This window comes from Mesoplodon bidens (assembly GCF_964165515.1).
Source record: "Mesoplodon bidens genome assembly, chromosome: 2".
Taxonomy (NCBI): Eukaryota; Metazoa; Chordata; class Mammalia; order Artiodactyla; family Ziphiidae; genus Mesoplodon; species Mesoplodon bidens.
Window position 1 is genome coordinate 107,140,566 of NC_138177.1, and position 18,831 is coordinate 107,159,396.

At 42.9% G+C, this 18,831-nt stretch overlaps 1 protein-coding gene across 6 annotated transcripts in view; it reads right to left on the reverse strand.

Annotated features, from left to right (window-relative positions):
* Positions 1-18,831, reverse strand: part of LRRC8D (leucine rich repeat containing 8 VRAC subunit D) — a 108,857-nt gene that overhangs the window by 88,104 nt on the left and 1,922 nt on the right. The gene's annotated exons all lie outside the window — the stretch shown is intronic.

Genomic DNA, 18,831 nt, shown 5'->3' on the forward strand with positions numbered 1-18,831 from the left:
GCACCTACAGCACTGTCTCTGATAAACAGCTCCTTTTATCATCAAGGTGATAACTTAAATAAAAGTTATTCCTGTTTCAAAACTCAACATGGAGAACAGAATATAAAGGATGATTATTCTACATAAAAAGTTAAATTTTGACTGAAGGAAAGAAACTGATGGACATTAAGCTCCTGCTAAGCGTTAGCATCTCATTTTAATCTCCCTTTAGTCTTAATATTTCCCAACAGATCTGCAAAAGTCCTATTCTCATATTCCCAATTGAGGAAGCAGGGTCAGAGAAGTTAAGTAACTGTCCTGATGTCTTAGCTAGAAAGTGGTCAAATGGAGAACTGAATAAGAGTTCTTTCCTAAGTGTAAAATCTGGGTCATTTCCTCTAAGCTCTGCTTATTCTCAAAACAACAGTGAATTCTCAGAGAAAAAATCAAGCCCATCGACCATCTGTGATCCATTCCTTCATCTCCAAATGGGCCTGCAATTCCATGCTATCACTCTGTTGAACTAGCTAGGCTCCTTACCCACCTGAATAATATGTACCTTGATTACTTGAGCAGAGGACACCGTGCTCTTTCCCATTATCTACCACTGGCTCTGTCAGCCTTTTCAGAATTACTCGGTGGCAAAAGTTCAAAAGGTTCTAGGATAGCCACTCATATGCCAAGGTACAAAGTCTATCCAGTTCAGAACCTAATCTGCTGACTAGTATCTGTTCCCTGAATTCTCTTCCAACTGGGCCCTTTTAAGAAGAAGGCAAACAAACAAACAAAAACCACACCACACAAAACAAAACATGCATGGACTCCACTCTTAGTGAAACTTGAAATTCTCTCACTTTCCATTTCCTTCTGCTTTGGCACTTAGCTCACACTCACCTGTCAACAGCATGCTGCTATTAGCCTCCTGACAAGCCAAGAAACAGAGCATGTATTAAAAGGTGATTAAGAATCTTGGCATGGGGCTTCCCTGGTGGCGCAGTGGTTGAGAGTCCGCCTGCCGATGCAGGGGACGTGGGTTCGTGCCCCGGTCTGGGAAGATCCCACATGTCACGGAGTGGCTGGGCCTGTGAGCCATGGCCGCTGAGCCTGCGCGTCCGGAGCCTGTGCTCAGCAACAGGAGAGGCCACAACAGGGAGAGGCCCGCGTACCGCAAAAAAAAAAAAAAAAGAATCTTGGCAATGATGAGACCCCAGATACTTGAGCGGAGAGTGAGGGAGAAAGTGAGTGCTTTTGTCTTGTCTCCTGATGAGCTGCGTCTCACTCGCCCTTCCCCACCACCTCACTCAGCAGCACAGACTCTGGAGCTGTAGGGCGTGCAGGTGAAGGGCAAGGACAGTTCAAGTGTGCCGGTAGGGGCTGGGCAGGGGCAGGTGCACTCCCATCCTTCAGGTTCGCACAGTGGCATGCGGGCTTATTACTAAAAACCTCCTGAGGGATCTTAGCATGCTTTTAGGGTCCAGGTCTGCCTCTGCTGCCATCATTTTCCTTCTCTCAGTCCCTCGCTTACCCTGGACCTGTCCACTCTTCATTTCTTTTCACAAACCTAATGCTTCTTCCCAAAGCACTGCCATTGCTTTCCCACAAAGTACCTGGTGGGAGGGAGGGAGGAAGGAGGGCATTTAACTCAGAACTTTTCTCAATTCTCTCATTTAAAAAAAAAAAAAAAGTCAATAATCACCATGTTTTGGATACAATTCTATTTTAAAATACTTTTTGGTATCCCTGCCTTCATTTCTGTTACTCATAAATCCAAGAGCCTAAAAGGAAAACCTCTAAAGAAAAATGAAATTCTTGAGACAAAGCAAAGGAAACATGCTTAAATTAAGCTGTCTGGGTCCCAAAGTTCATAGTTTGGATAATACAACATCCTAAGATTGCATCCATTCCTGACAAGTATGTATCCTAACAACCACAAGACCAAAGCATCATATCGTACTTTCTCACAGCTCAGCTATTCTCCTGCCCCTTCTGTATTTCATGGAAAGTGTGTCTTCCTTGACACTGTTAGGCAGAAAAAAATATTAAAATAACAACCTCATAAAAAGAGAAACAAATGCTCCCAGGTAGGCACAAATGACTCCACAAAAAATAAAACTGATTTTGGAAGAATACTGGAGGTTAATTTTGCAAGTCTCCACTCCCTAAGTACCACAGTCCGTGGACCAAGACAGCAACAGTGTGAAAGCCATTTTAGAGGCTCCAAATTAAGTGACGAAAGATAGCTTTCCTGAGGACTAATGGGTGTGGAGGAAGAGATGATAAACTCATATCCCAAAACGATGCTCCTTATCTTTCTTCATCTTAAAAGAGAAAGACCTTACTTTGGTGATTAAAAATGTCTGCGACACGATTTCTCTGTGTGAGGATTCTTGGCCATTATTACAGCTGGATTTTCTGCAAACAAAAAAAGAAAAATGACAAGCCATCTGGTTACCTAAGAGACTGCCTCTCTGTAATAGCAGCCTTCACAGCGGCATCCCTGTCTCTGTCTTCACTTCTAGGGTAGCACATGCAACAGGCTTTTCTGTGAAGGAGGTCTCTGGCACTCACACTCATCTCCAGGCCTCTGCAAAACCTGGGCCGTGGCTTTCAAGGAAAATGTCTTCAGAGCCAACTGGCTGGCTTGATTGGCATTTACCCACGGACGGTTATTAGCCATTTTCAAGGAGCCAGAGTGTCATTTCCCATGGCAAAAATGTAGCAAGGGGATGCAAATCACCTCTTTAAACAAGTCTGCCTGCAAGATGGTTTAGGCTCCCTCCTAGGCACAAGAGTCTCCTGGTTTCAAGCAAATTGAGGAGGAAAGCACTACTCAGAACACTTGCAGCATTACTTGGAAGACCCAGCTACACGTCAGAAACGCAGGCCTGGGTGGCTACAGGCGTGACCTGGTATGTCCCTCAGCTCAGTGCTTTAAAGCACACACATCTTGAGCAGAATTAGTAACATTTACATAGGACGCACACATGCCCTGCCTCAATGGATTCTCAGAACTGCCTTTGCAAGGAGGTCTCATTGCCACTGTGCTAGAAGTGGAGCTCATAGGTGTTTTTCTCAAAGCAGCAGGTAATGAAGCTAAAATTCACCCTGGGTCTGTTCTTCCTCTGAATTGAGAAGAAATGAGTAGGTGCATTTTGGCTGTGGATTTATTATTCTGTGCTACACATCTTTTACTCAGAAGAATCTCTCTCAACTATATCACGTGACTTCATCAACTTCCCAAGTTGTTTGAAAGAGTAAACTATAAACATGTATTTTCCAACGGGCCAACTGATTCTTAGCAATATGTCAATATAAATTAGGTTAAACATGATCTTAGGTTGCAGCTGAAAAGTATTTAATAAAATAATAAATAAGACAGATCCACAGGTCGATCAAACTGTAATGGAGAAAATGTTTTTTTTTTGGTCTGCGTTGAGTCTTTGTTGCTGCACACGGGCTTTTCTCTAGTTGCGGTGAGCAGGGACTACTCTTCCTTGTGGTGAGCGGGCTTCTCACTGCCGTGGCTTCTCTTGCTGTGGAGCACGGGCTCTAGGGTGCGTGGGCTTCAGCAGTTGTGGCGCCCTGGCTCAGTTGTGGCTTGCGGGCTCTAGAAAACAGGCTCAGTAGTTGTAGCACATGGACTTATAGTTGCTCCACGGCATGTGGGATCTTCCTGGACCAGGGCTCGAACCCGTGTCCCCTGCATTGGCAGATTCTTAACCACTGCACCACCAGGGAAGTCCCAATGGACAAAATCTTAATACATTTTTTCCAAGTTTCCCCTCTCATTCTTCAGTTAGTATGCAAATATACACGTAAAGTGAGCCATGACAGCTGATGTACTGTGATTCAGTGAGCATAAATATGAAAGATTAGCAGGAAACCATACAGGCTTGACTAAATGCAAATACTTGTACATAAGTTAAGAGTATTCAAAACTGTTCCTGGCACAGACTGCTAACATGAACAGCCTTGGGTTATTTACTGACTGTTGATCATGATGTGTATTGTGTAGACTAAACACTTTCCTATAAGACATTTTTCTTTGGAAGGCATGTTTTGTCTATTCATTGTCTGTAGTGGGGATTTCTGCCTCCTTATTAAAAAAAATTTTAAAAATTCTCTTTGGGCATCCGTTTAAAAATAATACATTAAAAACCCAACAACTTAAAATGATTTAACAGGTCCAATAAATATAATGTTTATTACTAAGAAAATAATGTTCTTAAAAAGATTTTTAAAATATATAAATATCTGTACAATTACATACTGGGAAGTAGCAATGTAAGAGTTGATAGGGAATAAGTCATACTGTCTACTGAGTATATCAATTCTCAACTACCTATTATAATGGAGTCTTCAAAAAGAAAAGCAATTTACAAATAATTTAAGGTGGCAAAGCTGGACAGTTTGATCTTCATCATCTCCTTTCCTTTGCCTGCAGTGGAGTGACTAAGGCAAATAGCATGAAAGAGAAACAAAGTGCCTGGAAAATCCAGAAACATTATTATAAACTTTTGAAAGATTATTCATCAATTTTTAAACTAAACCTAGCTAAACAAATTCCAACCACTTTACATGTATTGACTCAATTATTCCGGACAACTCTATGAAGCAAGAACTACCATTACTTCCATATTACAGACCAGGAAACAGACACAGAGATATTAAGTAATTTGCCTAAAGTAACACTACTAGCAAAAATACCAGAACTTGGGCAGCCTGGCTGGCCACAGAATCTACTTTTAACCAACACATTTTAATACCAATGGGGTACCACTGGCTTGGGCTTGCTTTCTCCAGCATGAAAGTTCATGGGGAATAGTCCCATGCTAAGGCAGAAGGAGAGAAGTGAAAGGGTCAGAGGTTTTCCTTTCTACAGCAAGAATGTAACCACTGGTTGTACACGGTCAGGGATGCAGTGCCTGCTACATGTTGCTGAATAAATGAATATTTAAAAGAAAGGAAAAGATAGCTGCCGAACAGCCAAATCAGGAAGAAGGGCTGCTTCCTTACCTTGACCAGAATCCTGGATTGCAAGGCTCCAGGATTGCCTGCCTCCAGCACAACTGAATTAGCAAGGGAAGGGAATGCACTGAACTCCACGTGCTTTGATCTTGATGAAGCAACAGTGTCCCATACAATCAGGATGGTCAAACCAACTGAAATTTATGTGGCTCCAAGAACCACACAGGAGTTAAGCAGGCTGGAAAGAAAAACACTGGATACATCTACCAGTGTGATGAAGCAAAGAACCACAAGGAACAGTATTCAATCTGTGTTCAAAAGTAACTTAGAGGGCTTCCCTGGTGGCGCAGTGGTTGAGAGTCCGCCTGCCGATGCAGGGTACATGGGTTCGTGCCCCGGTCCGGGAAGATCCCACAGGCTGGGCCCGTGAGCCATGGCCGCTGAGCCTGCGCGTCCGGAGCCTGTGCTCCGCAACGGGAGAGGACACAGCAGTGAGAGGCCCGCTTACCGCAAAAAAAAAAAAAAAAAAAAGTAACTTAGAAATTATTCACACTGTTATAATCAAATCTGCACAAACATTAATTTGGGAGGGGTGAAAAGGGCAAATGAGGGCAAGCCAATTGACTTAGTTAAATTAACAGAAAGGTGAGGAAAAACAAGAAGTTTGGTTTCATTTTTGTGCTCCCTTTAATTTTCAGGGAGGGGCTGAGGATGCCCATTGGGTAGTAACCACCTCTAGACCTGAAATGCCAAGACTGAACTAAAAGTAAATTAAGCAATAGCAAACTGGATATGTTTAAGATTTTAGGACCTTCGGTCTGAACTTCAAAAAGCATGATCCTATTATTCCACACACCATCAGTAAAGTTCCACGGGAAATAATATTCCTTTCAACAAGAAGACTTTGTTAGCAAAACTCAAAGAAATGAAGGGGCTCAAAGGCTGAATTTAGAGGTCAGATGAAAAAGTCAGTGGTGTATGTATAATCTGGCCCCACTACAAATATGCTGCTCAGGCAGAAGGTCATGAGAATGGTTTGTAAACATACGGCAGGATAAAGAACAGCAGAGAAGGAAGAGAGAAGAGAGCAAAAACTTGGACTAACATTATTTTTTTAAGCATAAATTATAATTTCTAATTTTTTTTAATGTTGAGAAATTGCTTCTCCCTTGGTAGAACTGTTTGCTCTCCCAGCAAAATTTGTACTTTAAAAGTCAGTAGTTGATTTAGAACTCAAGAAACGGAAGTAGGAGAGGTCTGCAACATTTGGAAAAAAAAAAATGGCCTAACTTCATGCTAGGTCCCAGGAAATGTACAAGTGAGCATCTTATCATTCAACTCCTAAGAGACTGAAGAGCTGAACTATTAGCTCTGTAGCCACCATGCCCCAGGCAGTGGACTCTACAGCTGATGAGAGATTGTCGATGAAGGGACATCACGAAGGAAATGCTACATGTTCCATTTCCTTCGAAATAAACAAACAAAAAAAGGGGGTGGGGCAGGGTAGGGGACTTAGCACAAAGGCATAAAGTTTAGAGCCATAGTGCATTCTATTGTGGATATGAATGGGAAAATTTATGTGAAAATGATGATGCTCTGAGATTATTTAATATCTATACGGAATAATAAGCAAACGATAAAACCTAAATAGATCTTCCCCAAGGTTTGATTACTGGCTGCCTCCTATGGTTTATAAATCATCCACACAATGGCAAACTCACAATTAGCCTCAGAATGTCTACAGGCCCTACTCCCTTATCTGACTGCACTCAGAATCACCTGCAGGCTTTTAAACAGAATGTCTGGGGCAGGGGGTGGGTGGGGGTTGCTGGTGGGCATGGCGTGTTCCCAGAATCTGTATGTTTAAGAACTCCCAGGTGACCCTATGTTGCAGTCTGGTTGGGGAACCTTTGCTGCACACATTCTACTCCTTTCTAGACACTGCCACCAGAATCAGTCACATCAGAGACTAGAGTAAATGATTTCCCTTCTCAAGAACGTATAATGGAATAACCTTCCAAGGCAATGGAATGAAGTCTAAATTCCTTAGCAGGGCACTCGAGACCCTCTGTGATCTGTCCCAAACCACTTTTCAGCCCTCCTTCCCTCCCACATCCCTCTCTGTCACAGCACCAGTCCCCGAACACATCACACGCTTCTTTTATGTCTTTGGCACTTGCTGCCCCAATGTTCCCTCAGCGCTGCTCAAGTTATTTTTCTCTGTGAAACCTTCTCTGATCTTTCCAATCAAAATCAGTCTCTCCTTCCTCTGAACAAATGTTCAAAAAAATTAGCTCATGCAGGAATTACAGCATATACCGCGTGCTGAGCTGAATTACACCAAACTGCGTACGTGGTGGTCTCCCACTGAAAGCAGGGGCATGTAACACACTCATTTTTCATACTGTGAATGAGAGACAGGCCTAGGTTCAAAGTTTAGCTCTTCCAGTTACTTACTAGCACTGTAAGCCTTGGTAGGTTATTTAAATACTATGAGCCTCAATTTTATAATCTTTGAAATGGGACACACAAAAAATGAGTCCTACCTTCATGACTAATTTGAGGATATAACAGGAAAAGTGTTTGGCCCAATGCGGACCACCTAAAATGCACCAAAATGACAGCTGTTGTAAATATCATTTATCAATTTTTGTTTCCTATCCTACCAGAATGCATTGCAGACATAGTAAGAGTTCCAAAATTATTTGCCTCCACTCAAAAACAAAACAAACAAAAGCATTTGCTTTCAAAGTAATAAGCAGTGATTTCTTAAAGCCTTTTCTCCTTGCCCAATTTTGTTCTGTTATGAAGGGCATTTCATAATATTTCTATTGAGAAGTCATCTTTTAATTCCCTTTCTTTCCTTCAAAAATCAATGTACAAATTCTAACGAACAAGCCCTGACTGTCCCTCCTCCTCCAGCTTGGCTTTCTGCTTTGAACTACAGTAACTGCACTGCCCAGAGAATTGCCCGCTTCACCCTCACAACAAACAGCACTTTGTAGGCAAACTGGAGGCGAGCCCAAAGCAGGAGAGGGCACCAAGGAAAAGGAGTTTGGGCCAGAAACTGAGTGGACATCCACATTATCATCCACACTGTACCACAGGTAAGGAGATAACAGGAAAGGAAAGAAGCTCAGATCAACGCAAACCTTCCCACCAACTCCCAAACAGCCAGCTCACCACTCACCCACGGGAAAGACTCCCGAGGCTCACAGAGCACACGCTGGTCCCCAGCTGCCTAACACACACAGCCATTGCTGTCAATAAAATATCATCCTATGTAATAGCTTCTTATCCTCACCAAACCAATCCTATTGCCTTTATCACCCCACCCCCTCCACCAATTACAGGGGATGAAACCCAAGTCGAGAAGTCCAAGGCCACACAGTCAGTAGCGAAGAAGAGTGCCAGGACTAAACTCAAGTCATCTAAGCTCCAAGTCCTTGGCCCTTCCCACTGTCTTTTATGAAGTGTGAAAAGCAATTTTTAAAACTTTCTCAGAAGCTCACCAAATCCACTAGTTGTACAGGTAAAATAGTTTCTGTCCTCTTAAAAACAAATCTGGTGCCAAGAGTGAGGGGTGTCACAGCAAGGAGGCCCCACCTGCAGCCCTTAGAATGATCAGTCCGGTATCTTAGGACAGTGTTCCAGGAAGACCCTTTAGTTTCTGTTCCTAGAGGGAAACTGTCTCCTGACAATTCTGTTGGTTCATTTGGTTTGGGGAGGAGGTATTAGGGAAGGAGTATAATTTTCTTTTTTTAAAAATCAAAACCTGATCCTGAGTTTAAAGCTGAGGTGATATGGAAAGCAAAAGAAGTTTGTAAAGCCTATTTGCAATCCTTGTCTTGAGAAGAGTACAAGAGGCCATAACGCAGCCCTCAAAAGCACAGATTCTGAAGCCATGGCTGCCTAGGTTCCAGTCACAGCTCTGTCACTTCCAGCTCTGTGGCCTTGAGTCCCTTGGCTGCTCACAGAGATGGGGAAGTGCAGCCAGACAGGGCAACTGGGCCTTGTTGTTCTCTGCTACAAAATGGGCTGTTGTGAGGAACACGTGAGCTAATACGTATAAAGTGCTCCAAGCAGTGCCAGGCACGTGTAAGTACTACGCAAGTATTTCCTATTATTATTTCCAGAATAGATTACTCTCTACGATTGTGTTCTTTTTCAAGTGTATTTTAGAAGGTTGAAGAAGACTTCTTGCACAACTTGTTAATCCATAATGCCCCAAACCAGCACAAAGATTATTTACAAGTTTCACTTCCTGATAGGATCTTCCAGGATTTCCATCTGTGGACTAGAGTCCCTGCAAGAACAAACAGTGGAATTCGAAGAATCTTCCTCCTTCCCAGCAACAGTGCAAGTAAATCTGTACCCATTCTCTCCATACTACAAAGGGGCTTCCACGCTGAGAAACTAAATAAAACAAAACAAAGAACTTATAGCATTGAACTAACTAACATAGGGGAACATCTGTAAAATTTACTTTATATTCTGAAAACAACCAAAGCGTTAAAAATTTAAAGTTACACCAGCTGACAAAGACATGGTTCAGGTCACACAGGGACGACAATCCTAAGGACTGGGATAAAACCTGCTGATGAATCAAAAGGTTTATTTCCCAGAAAATGCTGGAATTCCAAGAACAATGTGCTATCCTTGGGATAAGAGAAAAATGGTTTTAAAAATCCCCTCTCAGGCTAAAAGTCTAGACTCAGCTAGTAACAGAGCTGCTAGAGTATCACCTCTCCTCTCCTTCTGAGAGGGCGTATGTACCACAACAGATTAGACTTAAACAATGGAAGGATTTTCCCCAGAACAGCAGATAAAACTAAAGACAGGAGCACTAGAAGGAAGGGTCACAACACAGGTCTGGGGTCATGGCATGCCCGGGGGCACCCAGCCAGGAAGCGGAGCTAAAACTCAGCCTGCACTGACCTCCAAGCAGCGTGCCTGGCAGGGCAGGTGCAGCCCTGCGGCCACTAACTTCACACGAAGGGCCCATGGGGGCTACACCAGTGGCACTGAGCACACCAGCCCGCCACAAGCCAAACAAGCTGGAGTCCAGAGCCATCCGGGAGCGGCGGGGCTATCGTGCTCACCCCCTCAGACAATGCCGTGGTTTAGGGGGTGGGGGAAGAGTGCTGGTCTGTACCGTGGAAACGTTTTCAGCTTTCCTGGTTTACTTTGTGACGCCAGCTGTCCTGTCGTCGCCTCTTCCTTTCCTCACTCTATATTCTCCTGACCTAAATCCTTTCTTTGCCTTTTCACTCCAATTCTCCTTTTGAAGAAGCCACCACACAAGTTAACGTGCACACTAGGAACGGCAAAACAACAGCCCTCTGACCACCCAGAGCTTCTGCGCTGTTTCTGAATATTTATCAGATCACACTGTTCCCTTCTCATGTAAGGACTCCTCTTTTATCTCCCTCTCCTCCCTATAACCCCCAAATCAATGTTAAGATATAACGGAGTAGGGCTTCCCTGGTGGCGCAGTGGTTGACAGTCCACCTGCCGATGCAGGGGACGCGGGTTCGTGCCGCGGTCTGGGAAGATCCCACATGCCGCGGAGCGGCTGGGCCCGTGAGCCATGGCCGCTGAGCCTGCGTGTCCGGAGCCTGTGTTCCGCAACGGGAGAGGCCACAACAGTGAGAGGCCCGCATACAGCAAAAAAAAAAAAAAAAAAAAAAAAGATATAACGGAGTATTCCTCTTCGCCTATCTTCTGGGGTGGATGATCCTTCTTGCCCTCCAAGCGGCTCTGACCCTTTGTTCTCTACCACGGGGCCCACCTGCCTCCCAGCCCCCGTATCTTCTCCTACTCCTCTCCTACCTGCTGCATTCCCATACTCCGCGTATTTCTCTCTGAGTCTGTCACTCCTCAGGCAGGACAACCCCTTCAAATGTAACCACTCTGGATGTAGCAAACCAAATTTAAAGGGCAGAAATTGTTACCATTACAAGTATGGGGATTTTGGTTTGTTTTGTTCTGCTTTCTGTATGTGTGTGTGTGTGTGTGTGTTGTGTGTGTGTGTGTGTTGTGTGTGTGTGTGTGTGTGTGGTACATAAAACGATGACATCAAGTTTTGCTTTGTTTCAACTTTTTAAAAGTGTATTATGCTTTTATTTGAATCATATGCTTCCACTTACCTGGCCACTAAAGGGCTATCTATCTCTAAGGGCCTAAGCTCACAGGCTGTATCCAGCCCACAAAGCTATTTTGTTTGGTCTGCAGGAAGTTCTTTTTAAAACGTCGTGTTAGCCAATCTTTTAAAATCAGGAGATTTTTAAGTAATCCAGATTTCTGGCTTACAGTGAAAAAATCAGAAGATCTGTCAAGACTGGCCCACATTCCCATATGGCAACAGTTGGCTGCTGAATAGATCTGTTCAACAGACCCCTTTTAGACAGGACCTGCAGTTTCTGGTTCAGCCCAGGTTCACCCCCCACTCCCTCCTGATCACCCTACCCTGAGGTTGAGTACCAGCTGTCATAAATTATCCCATGTGAGGCCCGCTTCAGGCAGTGTTTGGGATATGCCTGAGATCGCAGCTAGCATCTAACTAACTCTCTCTCTGGTTAGAGCAGAAATTACAGATGTTATTATAAAGTTTCTGTTTCGTACAGAATTTTCCAGGTACAAATAATTCATAAAGAAAAGAACTTAGAGCTAAACAAAAAGGAAAATGTCCCATATTAAAGAAATACTAGAAAAGAACTAAGTTAAAGAGAAAGCCTCTGCGTGTGTGTGCATGCATACATGCATGCGTGTGTGTGCTTGTGTGTAGAAAGGGGATTCATTTGTGCAAGCTGTGTAACACTGCAGACCATTTCCCAATTTGTACTTTGTTATTGGCTAAATGTTAATATGGAAAACTCTAACAGAGTGAATTCACTCCACTGAAATAATTATATTTGAGCATAATAAATCTATAAATAAAACAGACTACATATCACATAGATATATGGATATTTATCGATTCATCATCATTAACTCAGAGGATATAGGTAATGATTACTTGTCTTTAACTGCATATATTTGTGATAGCATTTATTCAGCAAACATTTGGACAAAACACCTTAACAAATATTAGCTACATCTTTATATAATATATTTATGTACAGTAGTGTTGTAGGGTCAGATCTAATTAGGAGGAGGGCACTCAGTGCAAGTGGTATTCTATCACCAATATTGATGATAAAAGAGAATAGGGCTAGAGAATGCACCAAAACAAGTGATTTCAAATTACCCTCTCAATTCTAGAATCAACTTTCACTCAAGTGGTTTTACCGACAGGTTGATGTTTTCTAAAACCACTGTGCGCTGATGAGAACTCTGGCCTGGAAGCCTGCAGAGCTGGGTGCCCCTATAGCTCTCCTCAGCTGTGTACCCACACTTCAGATCTGGCCCATACATGAGGAGCATGAACTGGACAAGCTGTAAGGTCTCTTCACACATCAAAATTGGATTCTCTTTCTTTAAAAGAAATATTATTATAAAATGAATACAAAGAAATCTAAGATAAACGAGAGGAGTGCAGTACATTAAGAGAATGAGTTTTGAAATAAACAAAACTAGCTTCAAATTCCACCTCCACCACTTCTTTGTGATTTTTTTTTTTTTTTGCAAATCACATAACCTCTCAAGCCTCAGTTACCTCATCTCTAAAGTGGGATAAGTCCACCTTCCACTCAGGATTCTTTTGCAGATTAAATGAGAATGCATGTAAATTCCAGGGCATAGGTCTGGACAATCAGTAAATGCCTAATAAATAATTATTGTTATTAGCTATGGTATTCCATAAATCACCCAATTACTTCTTGACCAGTTAAGTTTAAAAAAAAAACTAGTTATATCTGATAATAAACTAACTTTAAAAGCTTATTCAGTAGGGTGCCATTGCAAGAATCATGGGGGTCATTTTCCAAAGAATTTTAGTATTCAAATATTTCTTAGAACTGTCTTGGGAATAAGAGAATTTGACAGATGGCACTTCATACTCAGTGTGATGGGCATGAATCTGTCCCGTCTCCACTGAGTGAGCTCTGCAGAGGCAGCTTCCTGGTGGTTGACACCCTTCAGAGAGAACGGCTGCCTTGCACTTCCTTCCTTCTCCCTGCTTTGTAGAATTCATTGCAGTACTGGTGATCTTTTGATGCTGAGATTTAGCAATGGGATTTATGGGTTGCTGGGGAAGTGAAACCTTCTCTGGCAAAGTTCCTATTACCAGCAAGAAGAGAAGGAAAGTAAAAGGTTTTTTAAGGAATTAAATGTTCATGGGACTTCCCTGGTGGCGCAGTGGTTAAGAATCTGCTTGCCAATGCAGGGGGACACGGGTTTGAGTCCTGGTCCAGGAAGATCCCACATGCCGCAGAGCAACTAAGCCAGTGCGCCACAACTACTGGGCCTGCGCTCTAGAGCCCGTGAGCCACAACTACTGAGACTGCGTGTCAAAACTACTGAAGCCTGCGTTCCTAGAGGCCATGCTCCGCAACAGGAGAAGCCACCGCAATGAGAAGCCCACACACCGCAACGAAGACCCAACACAGCCAAAAATAAATAAATAAAATTTTTTTAAAAGTTCATAATAGAATCTAACATCGATATGTGTGATCCTTCCCCAATAGCAGGTGTCAAGAGGAGGACATGGACATCCTGAACACCTCAGGGAAGTAGTAATTCCCAGACTTTTGATATCACAGACTAGTAAAATTTCAAAAGAAGACTGTTAAAAAACTACCAGGTTTTAGATGACCAAGAAATGACACCAAAAGCAAACCATCACCATCCTTTTATAAAAGAAAAAAAAATTAACCCCTCAAAATAAGAGATCCCAAGATTAAAAAAAAAAAATCCTTTAAATTGAACAAACTTAATACTAAAATTAAACATGAAAAGCCTGCTGCACTGTCTTTATTCTTATTTTTCCATAGGCTGGTGTAACTGTCACTATGGATCCACTCTGGAAACAACTGCTCATGAATGGACTGCAGGTTGATCCCCTCATGCCATCCAATCCAGGACACAGCATCTCATGGAGGCACCAAGAGCCACACAGTGGACATCTGCTGTTTTGGTCATCATCTTCCAAGGACACAGATATATCCTTAAAGCTCCTTGTCTTAACTACCAATTGTGGGCCTGTCAGCCACAAATGTTTCAAAACTTTCTGAAGGTTTCTCCAGTCAATACCAGCCTTTCTGTACAACTATACAAGGTGGTGGTTCTCAGTCTCGGCTGCACACCAGAATCACTTGGGAGTGAAGAGGGCTCTTTTCAAAATGAAACTCCACTCCCAGAAACTCTGGCTAAATAGGTATGGGGAAAGGTCTGCGCTCGTGAAACTTTAAAACCTTCGCCAGGCTGATTCTAAGGCCAGCCAGGGCTAAGAAAAACTGGTACCCTATTTTTTTTTGCATTTACCCTGAATTTATATCTTATAAAGCTTTAAGGAATGCACCTCTTCATGCATTCCTTCAGGTGTCAAATACCAATGCAGGGCCTGCCATGTGTGGGGCACTAGGAAATCAGTGGAGCACAAGACAGATACGTCCCTGCCTTCACCACACTGACAGAGTACTGGAGCAGTGAGACAAGGAAGCAGGCGATTGAAACAGTACATTCAGGTTTGCTAGGATTAGGGAAACAACCCAGGTTTCCTCTGTCCCTAATCTAGTGGTTTCATGGGCTTCAGAGACATCTCCTCCCAGCTGTCTTCTTCCAGATACTAGAAACTCTAATATTTACATCAGAAAAGCAGATGGGCAAGGCTCTGTCCTCATGGAGCTTCCGTTCTGGCAGGACTGTCTACCCTTTCTAGGTACCATTACGTTGCTCACTCCAGCTCTGGTGTCTTGCCTAAAGTCAGGTGCCTGTGCTTTGAACAAAGCACAGTAGAAACTCAATTAAGACTGTGTTTTCTGTTTTGTTGCCAAAATCTTTTGATGAAGCTTAGTATTTCCTGTCCTTTTTAATCTGCAACAACAAGCTGGGACAACACTGTGCAAGTATTTTCAAAGCCCTTGCCTGGATTTTCCCACCAAAACATCATCCTATGACAGCTCCATAATTCCCTCCTTAATATCTGACTTCACATTTGCCCACAAAGAAACTCACCTGCAAATCTTCTGATGACTAACATATCCTAGTACAGTTTCCCTGTAGTAAATCCCCACTGGCTAGCTATTTCATAATTCAGAAGAGCTTACTGTCATCTGTAAACCTAGAAATTCCACTGGGTACTCCTTCTTTTGGATCAATTATGTAAGTAAGGCCTAAGGGACCCCACTGTTTACACACCTCCAAGCAGAGATGTCTTTAGCCTTAGACTTAATTTGTGGTCTTTAAGGTAGGTGGATTCTAATGCCTGCTCTGTCACTACATCAGCTCCATGGGCCTCAATTTCCTCATCTATCTAATTCAAACGTTGGTCACTCCCATCTGTAAAATTCTCTCCTCCTACTCAAAAATGATACACTGAATCCTCAATCCCAAGGTGACTTCAACTTTGATACAGCCTTTGAAAGTGTAAAAGGACAGTCTCCAAGGGTTTTCAAATATTTCCCCCCTCAAGAAATCTCATAAGTTCACAAAAATCCCTTTTTCTCATAGGAATATCCTTCATCTCCAGAGGATACAGACAGGTTTCCCACGTGGGCTAGCACAGAAGTGAGAGCAAGCAGACTGTACCATCTGGACAGGCAACACACTTGCAACGAATTGGGGCACAATGGACATTCATAACAAAGAGATTACACATTCTGGCTATGAGATCTGGAATTTTGTTCTAGCACTCTCTACACTGTTGGATGGCGACCACCTGAATCAAGTAATTTATTTAAATCTAGTTTGCTGGATAGATCTAGAACATTTGGAGAACTTGTCACTAAGTTACCTAGGATTTCTGACCTGTCTGCTTCAAAAGACATCCAAGAATGGTAATTTCCTAATGTCTTCTCAGTGAAGACATGTGAAATCTGATAAGTGTGATATTACACCACCAACAAGCTAAAGCTTAGTACTGGGAGAAAGGCCTATCTCTAATCCCCAACACCCCCCACCTTCCCCAAATGTAAAGCTGTCACTAATGAAGTATTTCAGGCATACTAGCCAAAAACAAAAAAGAAGAAAAAAAAACCCACTTAGCCTGAGTGGGAACAAACTTCATCCATGGTTTTTGCCAATACCAGTTATTACACAGTTTACCTCTTCACAAATTTCAAAAGCAACTCGGATTTGGCAAGCTTCAGATTTGCACAGAACATTAGCAATGCTCTTCCAGATGTCTAAACAGAATTACAAAGACCCCAGAGGAGTACCGATTTCAGAAGCTTGCAACAGCCTGAAATAATTTCGAAATGGCACCTCAGGTGCAAACATTAGCAAGAGCCAAACTCAGTGTAGCTTGGCCACGAACACAAATTTCTCAGACGCCCCTAAACTTGGGGCTAATCAACCCCCGGAATTCACCTCCATCACCCAGCATGCCCAGCTCTCAAATAGGACCAGCAGGGCCAAACAAAGTACTGGGTTTCATGAAGTATTAATGTAAGTGACTACAAAGCTTTTGACAAAGTCATCCTCCACTCCTCTCTCATGTGATTACAAGGCAGAACTAAGATTTTAAAATCTCAGAAGGCCCGAAGACTGGACCAAAATAAATAGGATAGCACTCAACAGGGACAAAAACAAACCAAAAAACGTCCATTCAACTTCACACACACACACACACACACACACACACACACACACACACACCCTGCAACACACACACACCCTGCATGATGAACACAGGATGCAGCAGCTCATACAACAAATATCTGGGAGTTTTGACTGTCCAGAATCCTGTACATGAGTCTGTGATGGGCAGTTTTGTAAGCTTAAGCTGCACAAAGTAGATGCTTGTGCCTTGGTCTCAGGAAATAGCTGTCCTACTGTACTCTTTGTGAACCAGATCAGGTCTCAATTACCATATTCAATTCCAGTTCGCCATAACTTTCCATGAGAGATGTGGACAAACTGAGAAGACAGAAACCATGTCCCATGCAGAACTGTGAAAAGAATTGGGACTATTTTGCTTTGAGAAAAGTTAATCAGCTGGAGGGCCAGAAGGGGGACGTCATTCTGTCTTTGCCCGTTCGATGGGCTGTCCTGGGGAAGTGGGTAGTTCCAGAGGAAAAGAATCAACAGAACAAAGTTTCGGGGAGGCAGTCTTCAGCTCAACTAATAATTATACACACAGTCCAAAGATATGATTACATGTCTTCATAAGTACAGAGGTCCCTGTTCCTGGCGGTGTTTAAACAGAGGCTGCCTCGCAAGTGTAAGAAATTACTAAAGTAAAGAAGTTAGACCAAGACTTCTCTAAAATACCAATTCTAATTCTGTGACTCCCCACTTACCCAATATTATACTGCCCCGCTAGCTCATCTGCCACGATCTCTCAAAAAATGCCTTTTTCTCTGATTAGAATTTGCCCAGATCCTAACCACTTCTGGCCTGAGCATAGCACAAGTCTCCTAGATTGGCTTCCCAACCTCAAAGTCCTTCCTCACATGTCAAAACCACCTCCTTCGAGGCCTATTCTGAGATGTAACTTCACTTCACAGCGGCCTTTACCTTCCCTGTCTAGGCAGGGTTCCTCAACCATGGCACTACTGACGTTTCAGAAGGGATAACTCTTTGCCATGGGGGATACCCTGCACATTGCAGGATGTTTAGCAGGTTCCATGGCCTCTATTCACTAGATGCCAGTAGCACCTGCCTCCTAGCTAGGACAAGCAAAAATAAAACCGTGCCCAGATATTCCCAAATGTCTGCTGGGAGGCCAAGTCACCCCCTGTGGAGACCCACTCTTGAGGCAAATGATTAACACCACTGACTTGTGGTTCAAGTTTTCCACTAACTAGATCCCCTCTACCTCCCTTCATGTTCTCTGCTCCAGCCAGGCAAACCTATTTTTGACCCATGACACACCTCAACGCTTCCCCTAATACGTGCTCCTTCCCTCTTCCCCAACACACACAGCATTCCCGGCTGGCTCCAAACACCCTTTCTGTCTCGGTATTCCTTGGCCTCCTAGACAAATGCAATCCCTTGCTTCTGGTGGTGTCCTCACGTGGGCGGTCTTACTTGTCCTCTATTCGTACGCACAAGAATCCTCTCCTTCCTGGTTAAGGCATCACAGCACGCACTCTGGTTCTCTGCTTCTTGATGGTACTTAATAAATATTGGCTGGCATTTCTCAGAATGTCAAAATCAGCTCCAATGATACATGAAAAATATGTGAAATCCCTTACCAACTGCCATTTCAAGAACATATGTAATCATGAGCACAGTTTTGACAAAACTTTGACTTTTTCATAGCTAGTGCCAATTTACCTACAGTACTGAGACTGAACCAAGTCTGATTTCCAAAATACAGCTACCAAAATAATTTAGCTATTGGAACCTTACAAACACAGCACACTTTTAAAAAATTAATCAAAAAAGTTCTGTTCAATATAAAAATTAAGAAAAAAAAGGTCAAGCTTTGACCAAGTTTTTAGAATTCTGTAAACCTTGGCAGAAAGAAAAGGATACAAATATGGCTCAATACTTTAACTGTTGCATCATACACCATTCCACATGGTCATGAAGAGACTGGAGGACTGGGTCATGTAAGGACAGTTTCCTCTCCAACCTTCTAATGTGTTAGGTTTTAATCAACAAAGTACACACTCACACGCCCTCAATAAAAATGAGACAAATCTAAGATAAAATGTTCAAATATATAAATAAACCATGCCAATTTAAGATTCTGGATTGCTTTTTCCCCAGGTCTATGGAGTACCTAATCATTTCATGGGAGGCTCCCTTACTAACCTATAGAGACCAACGACTTCG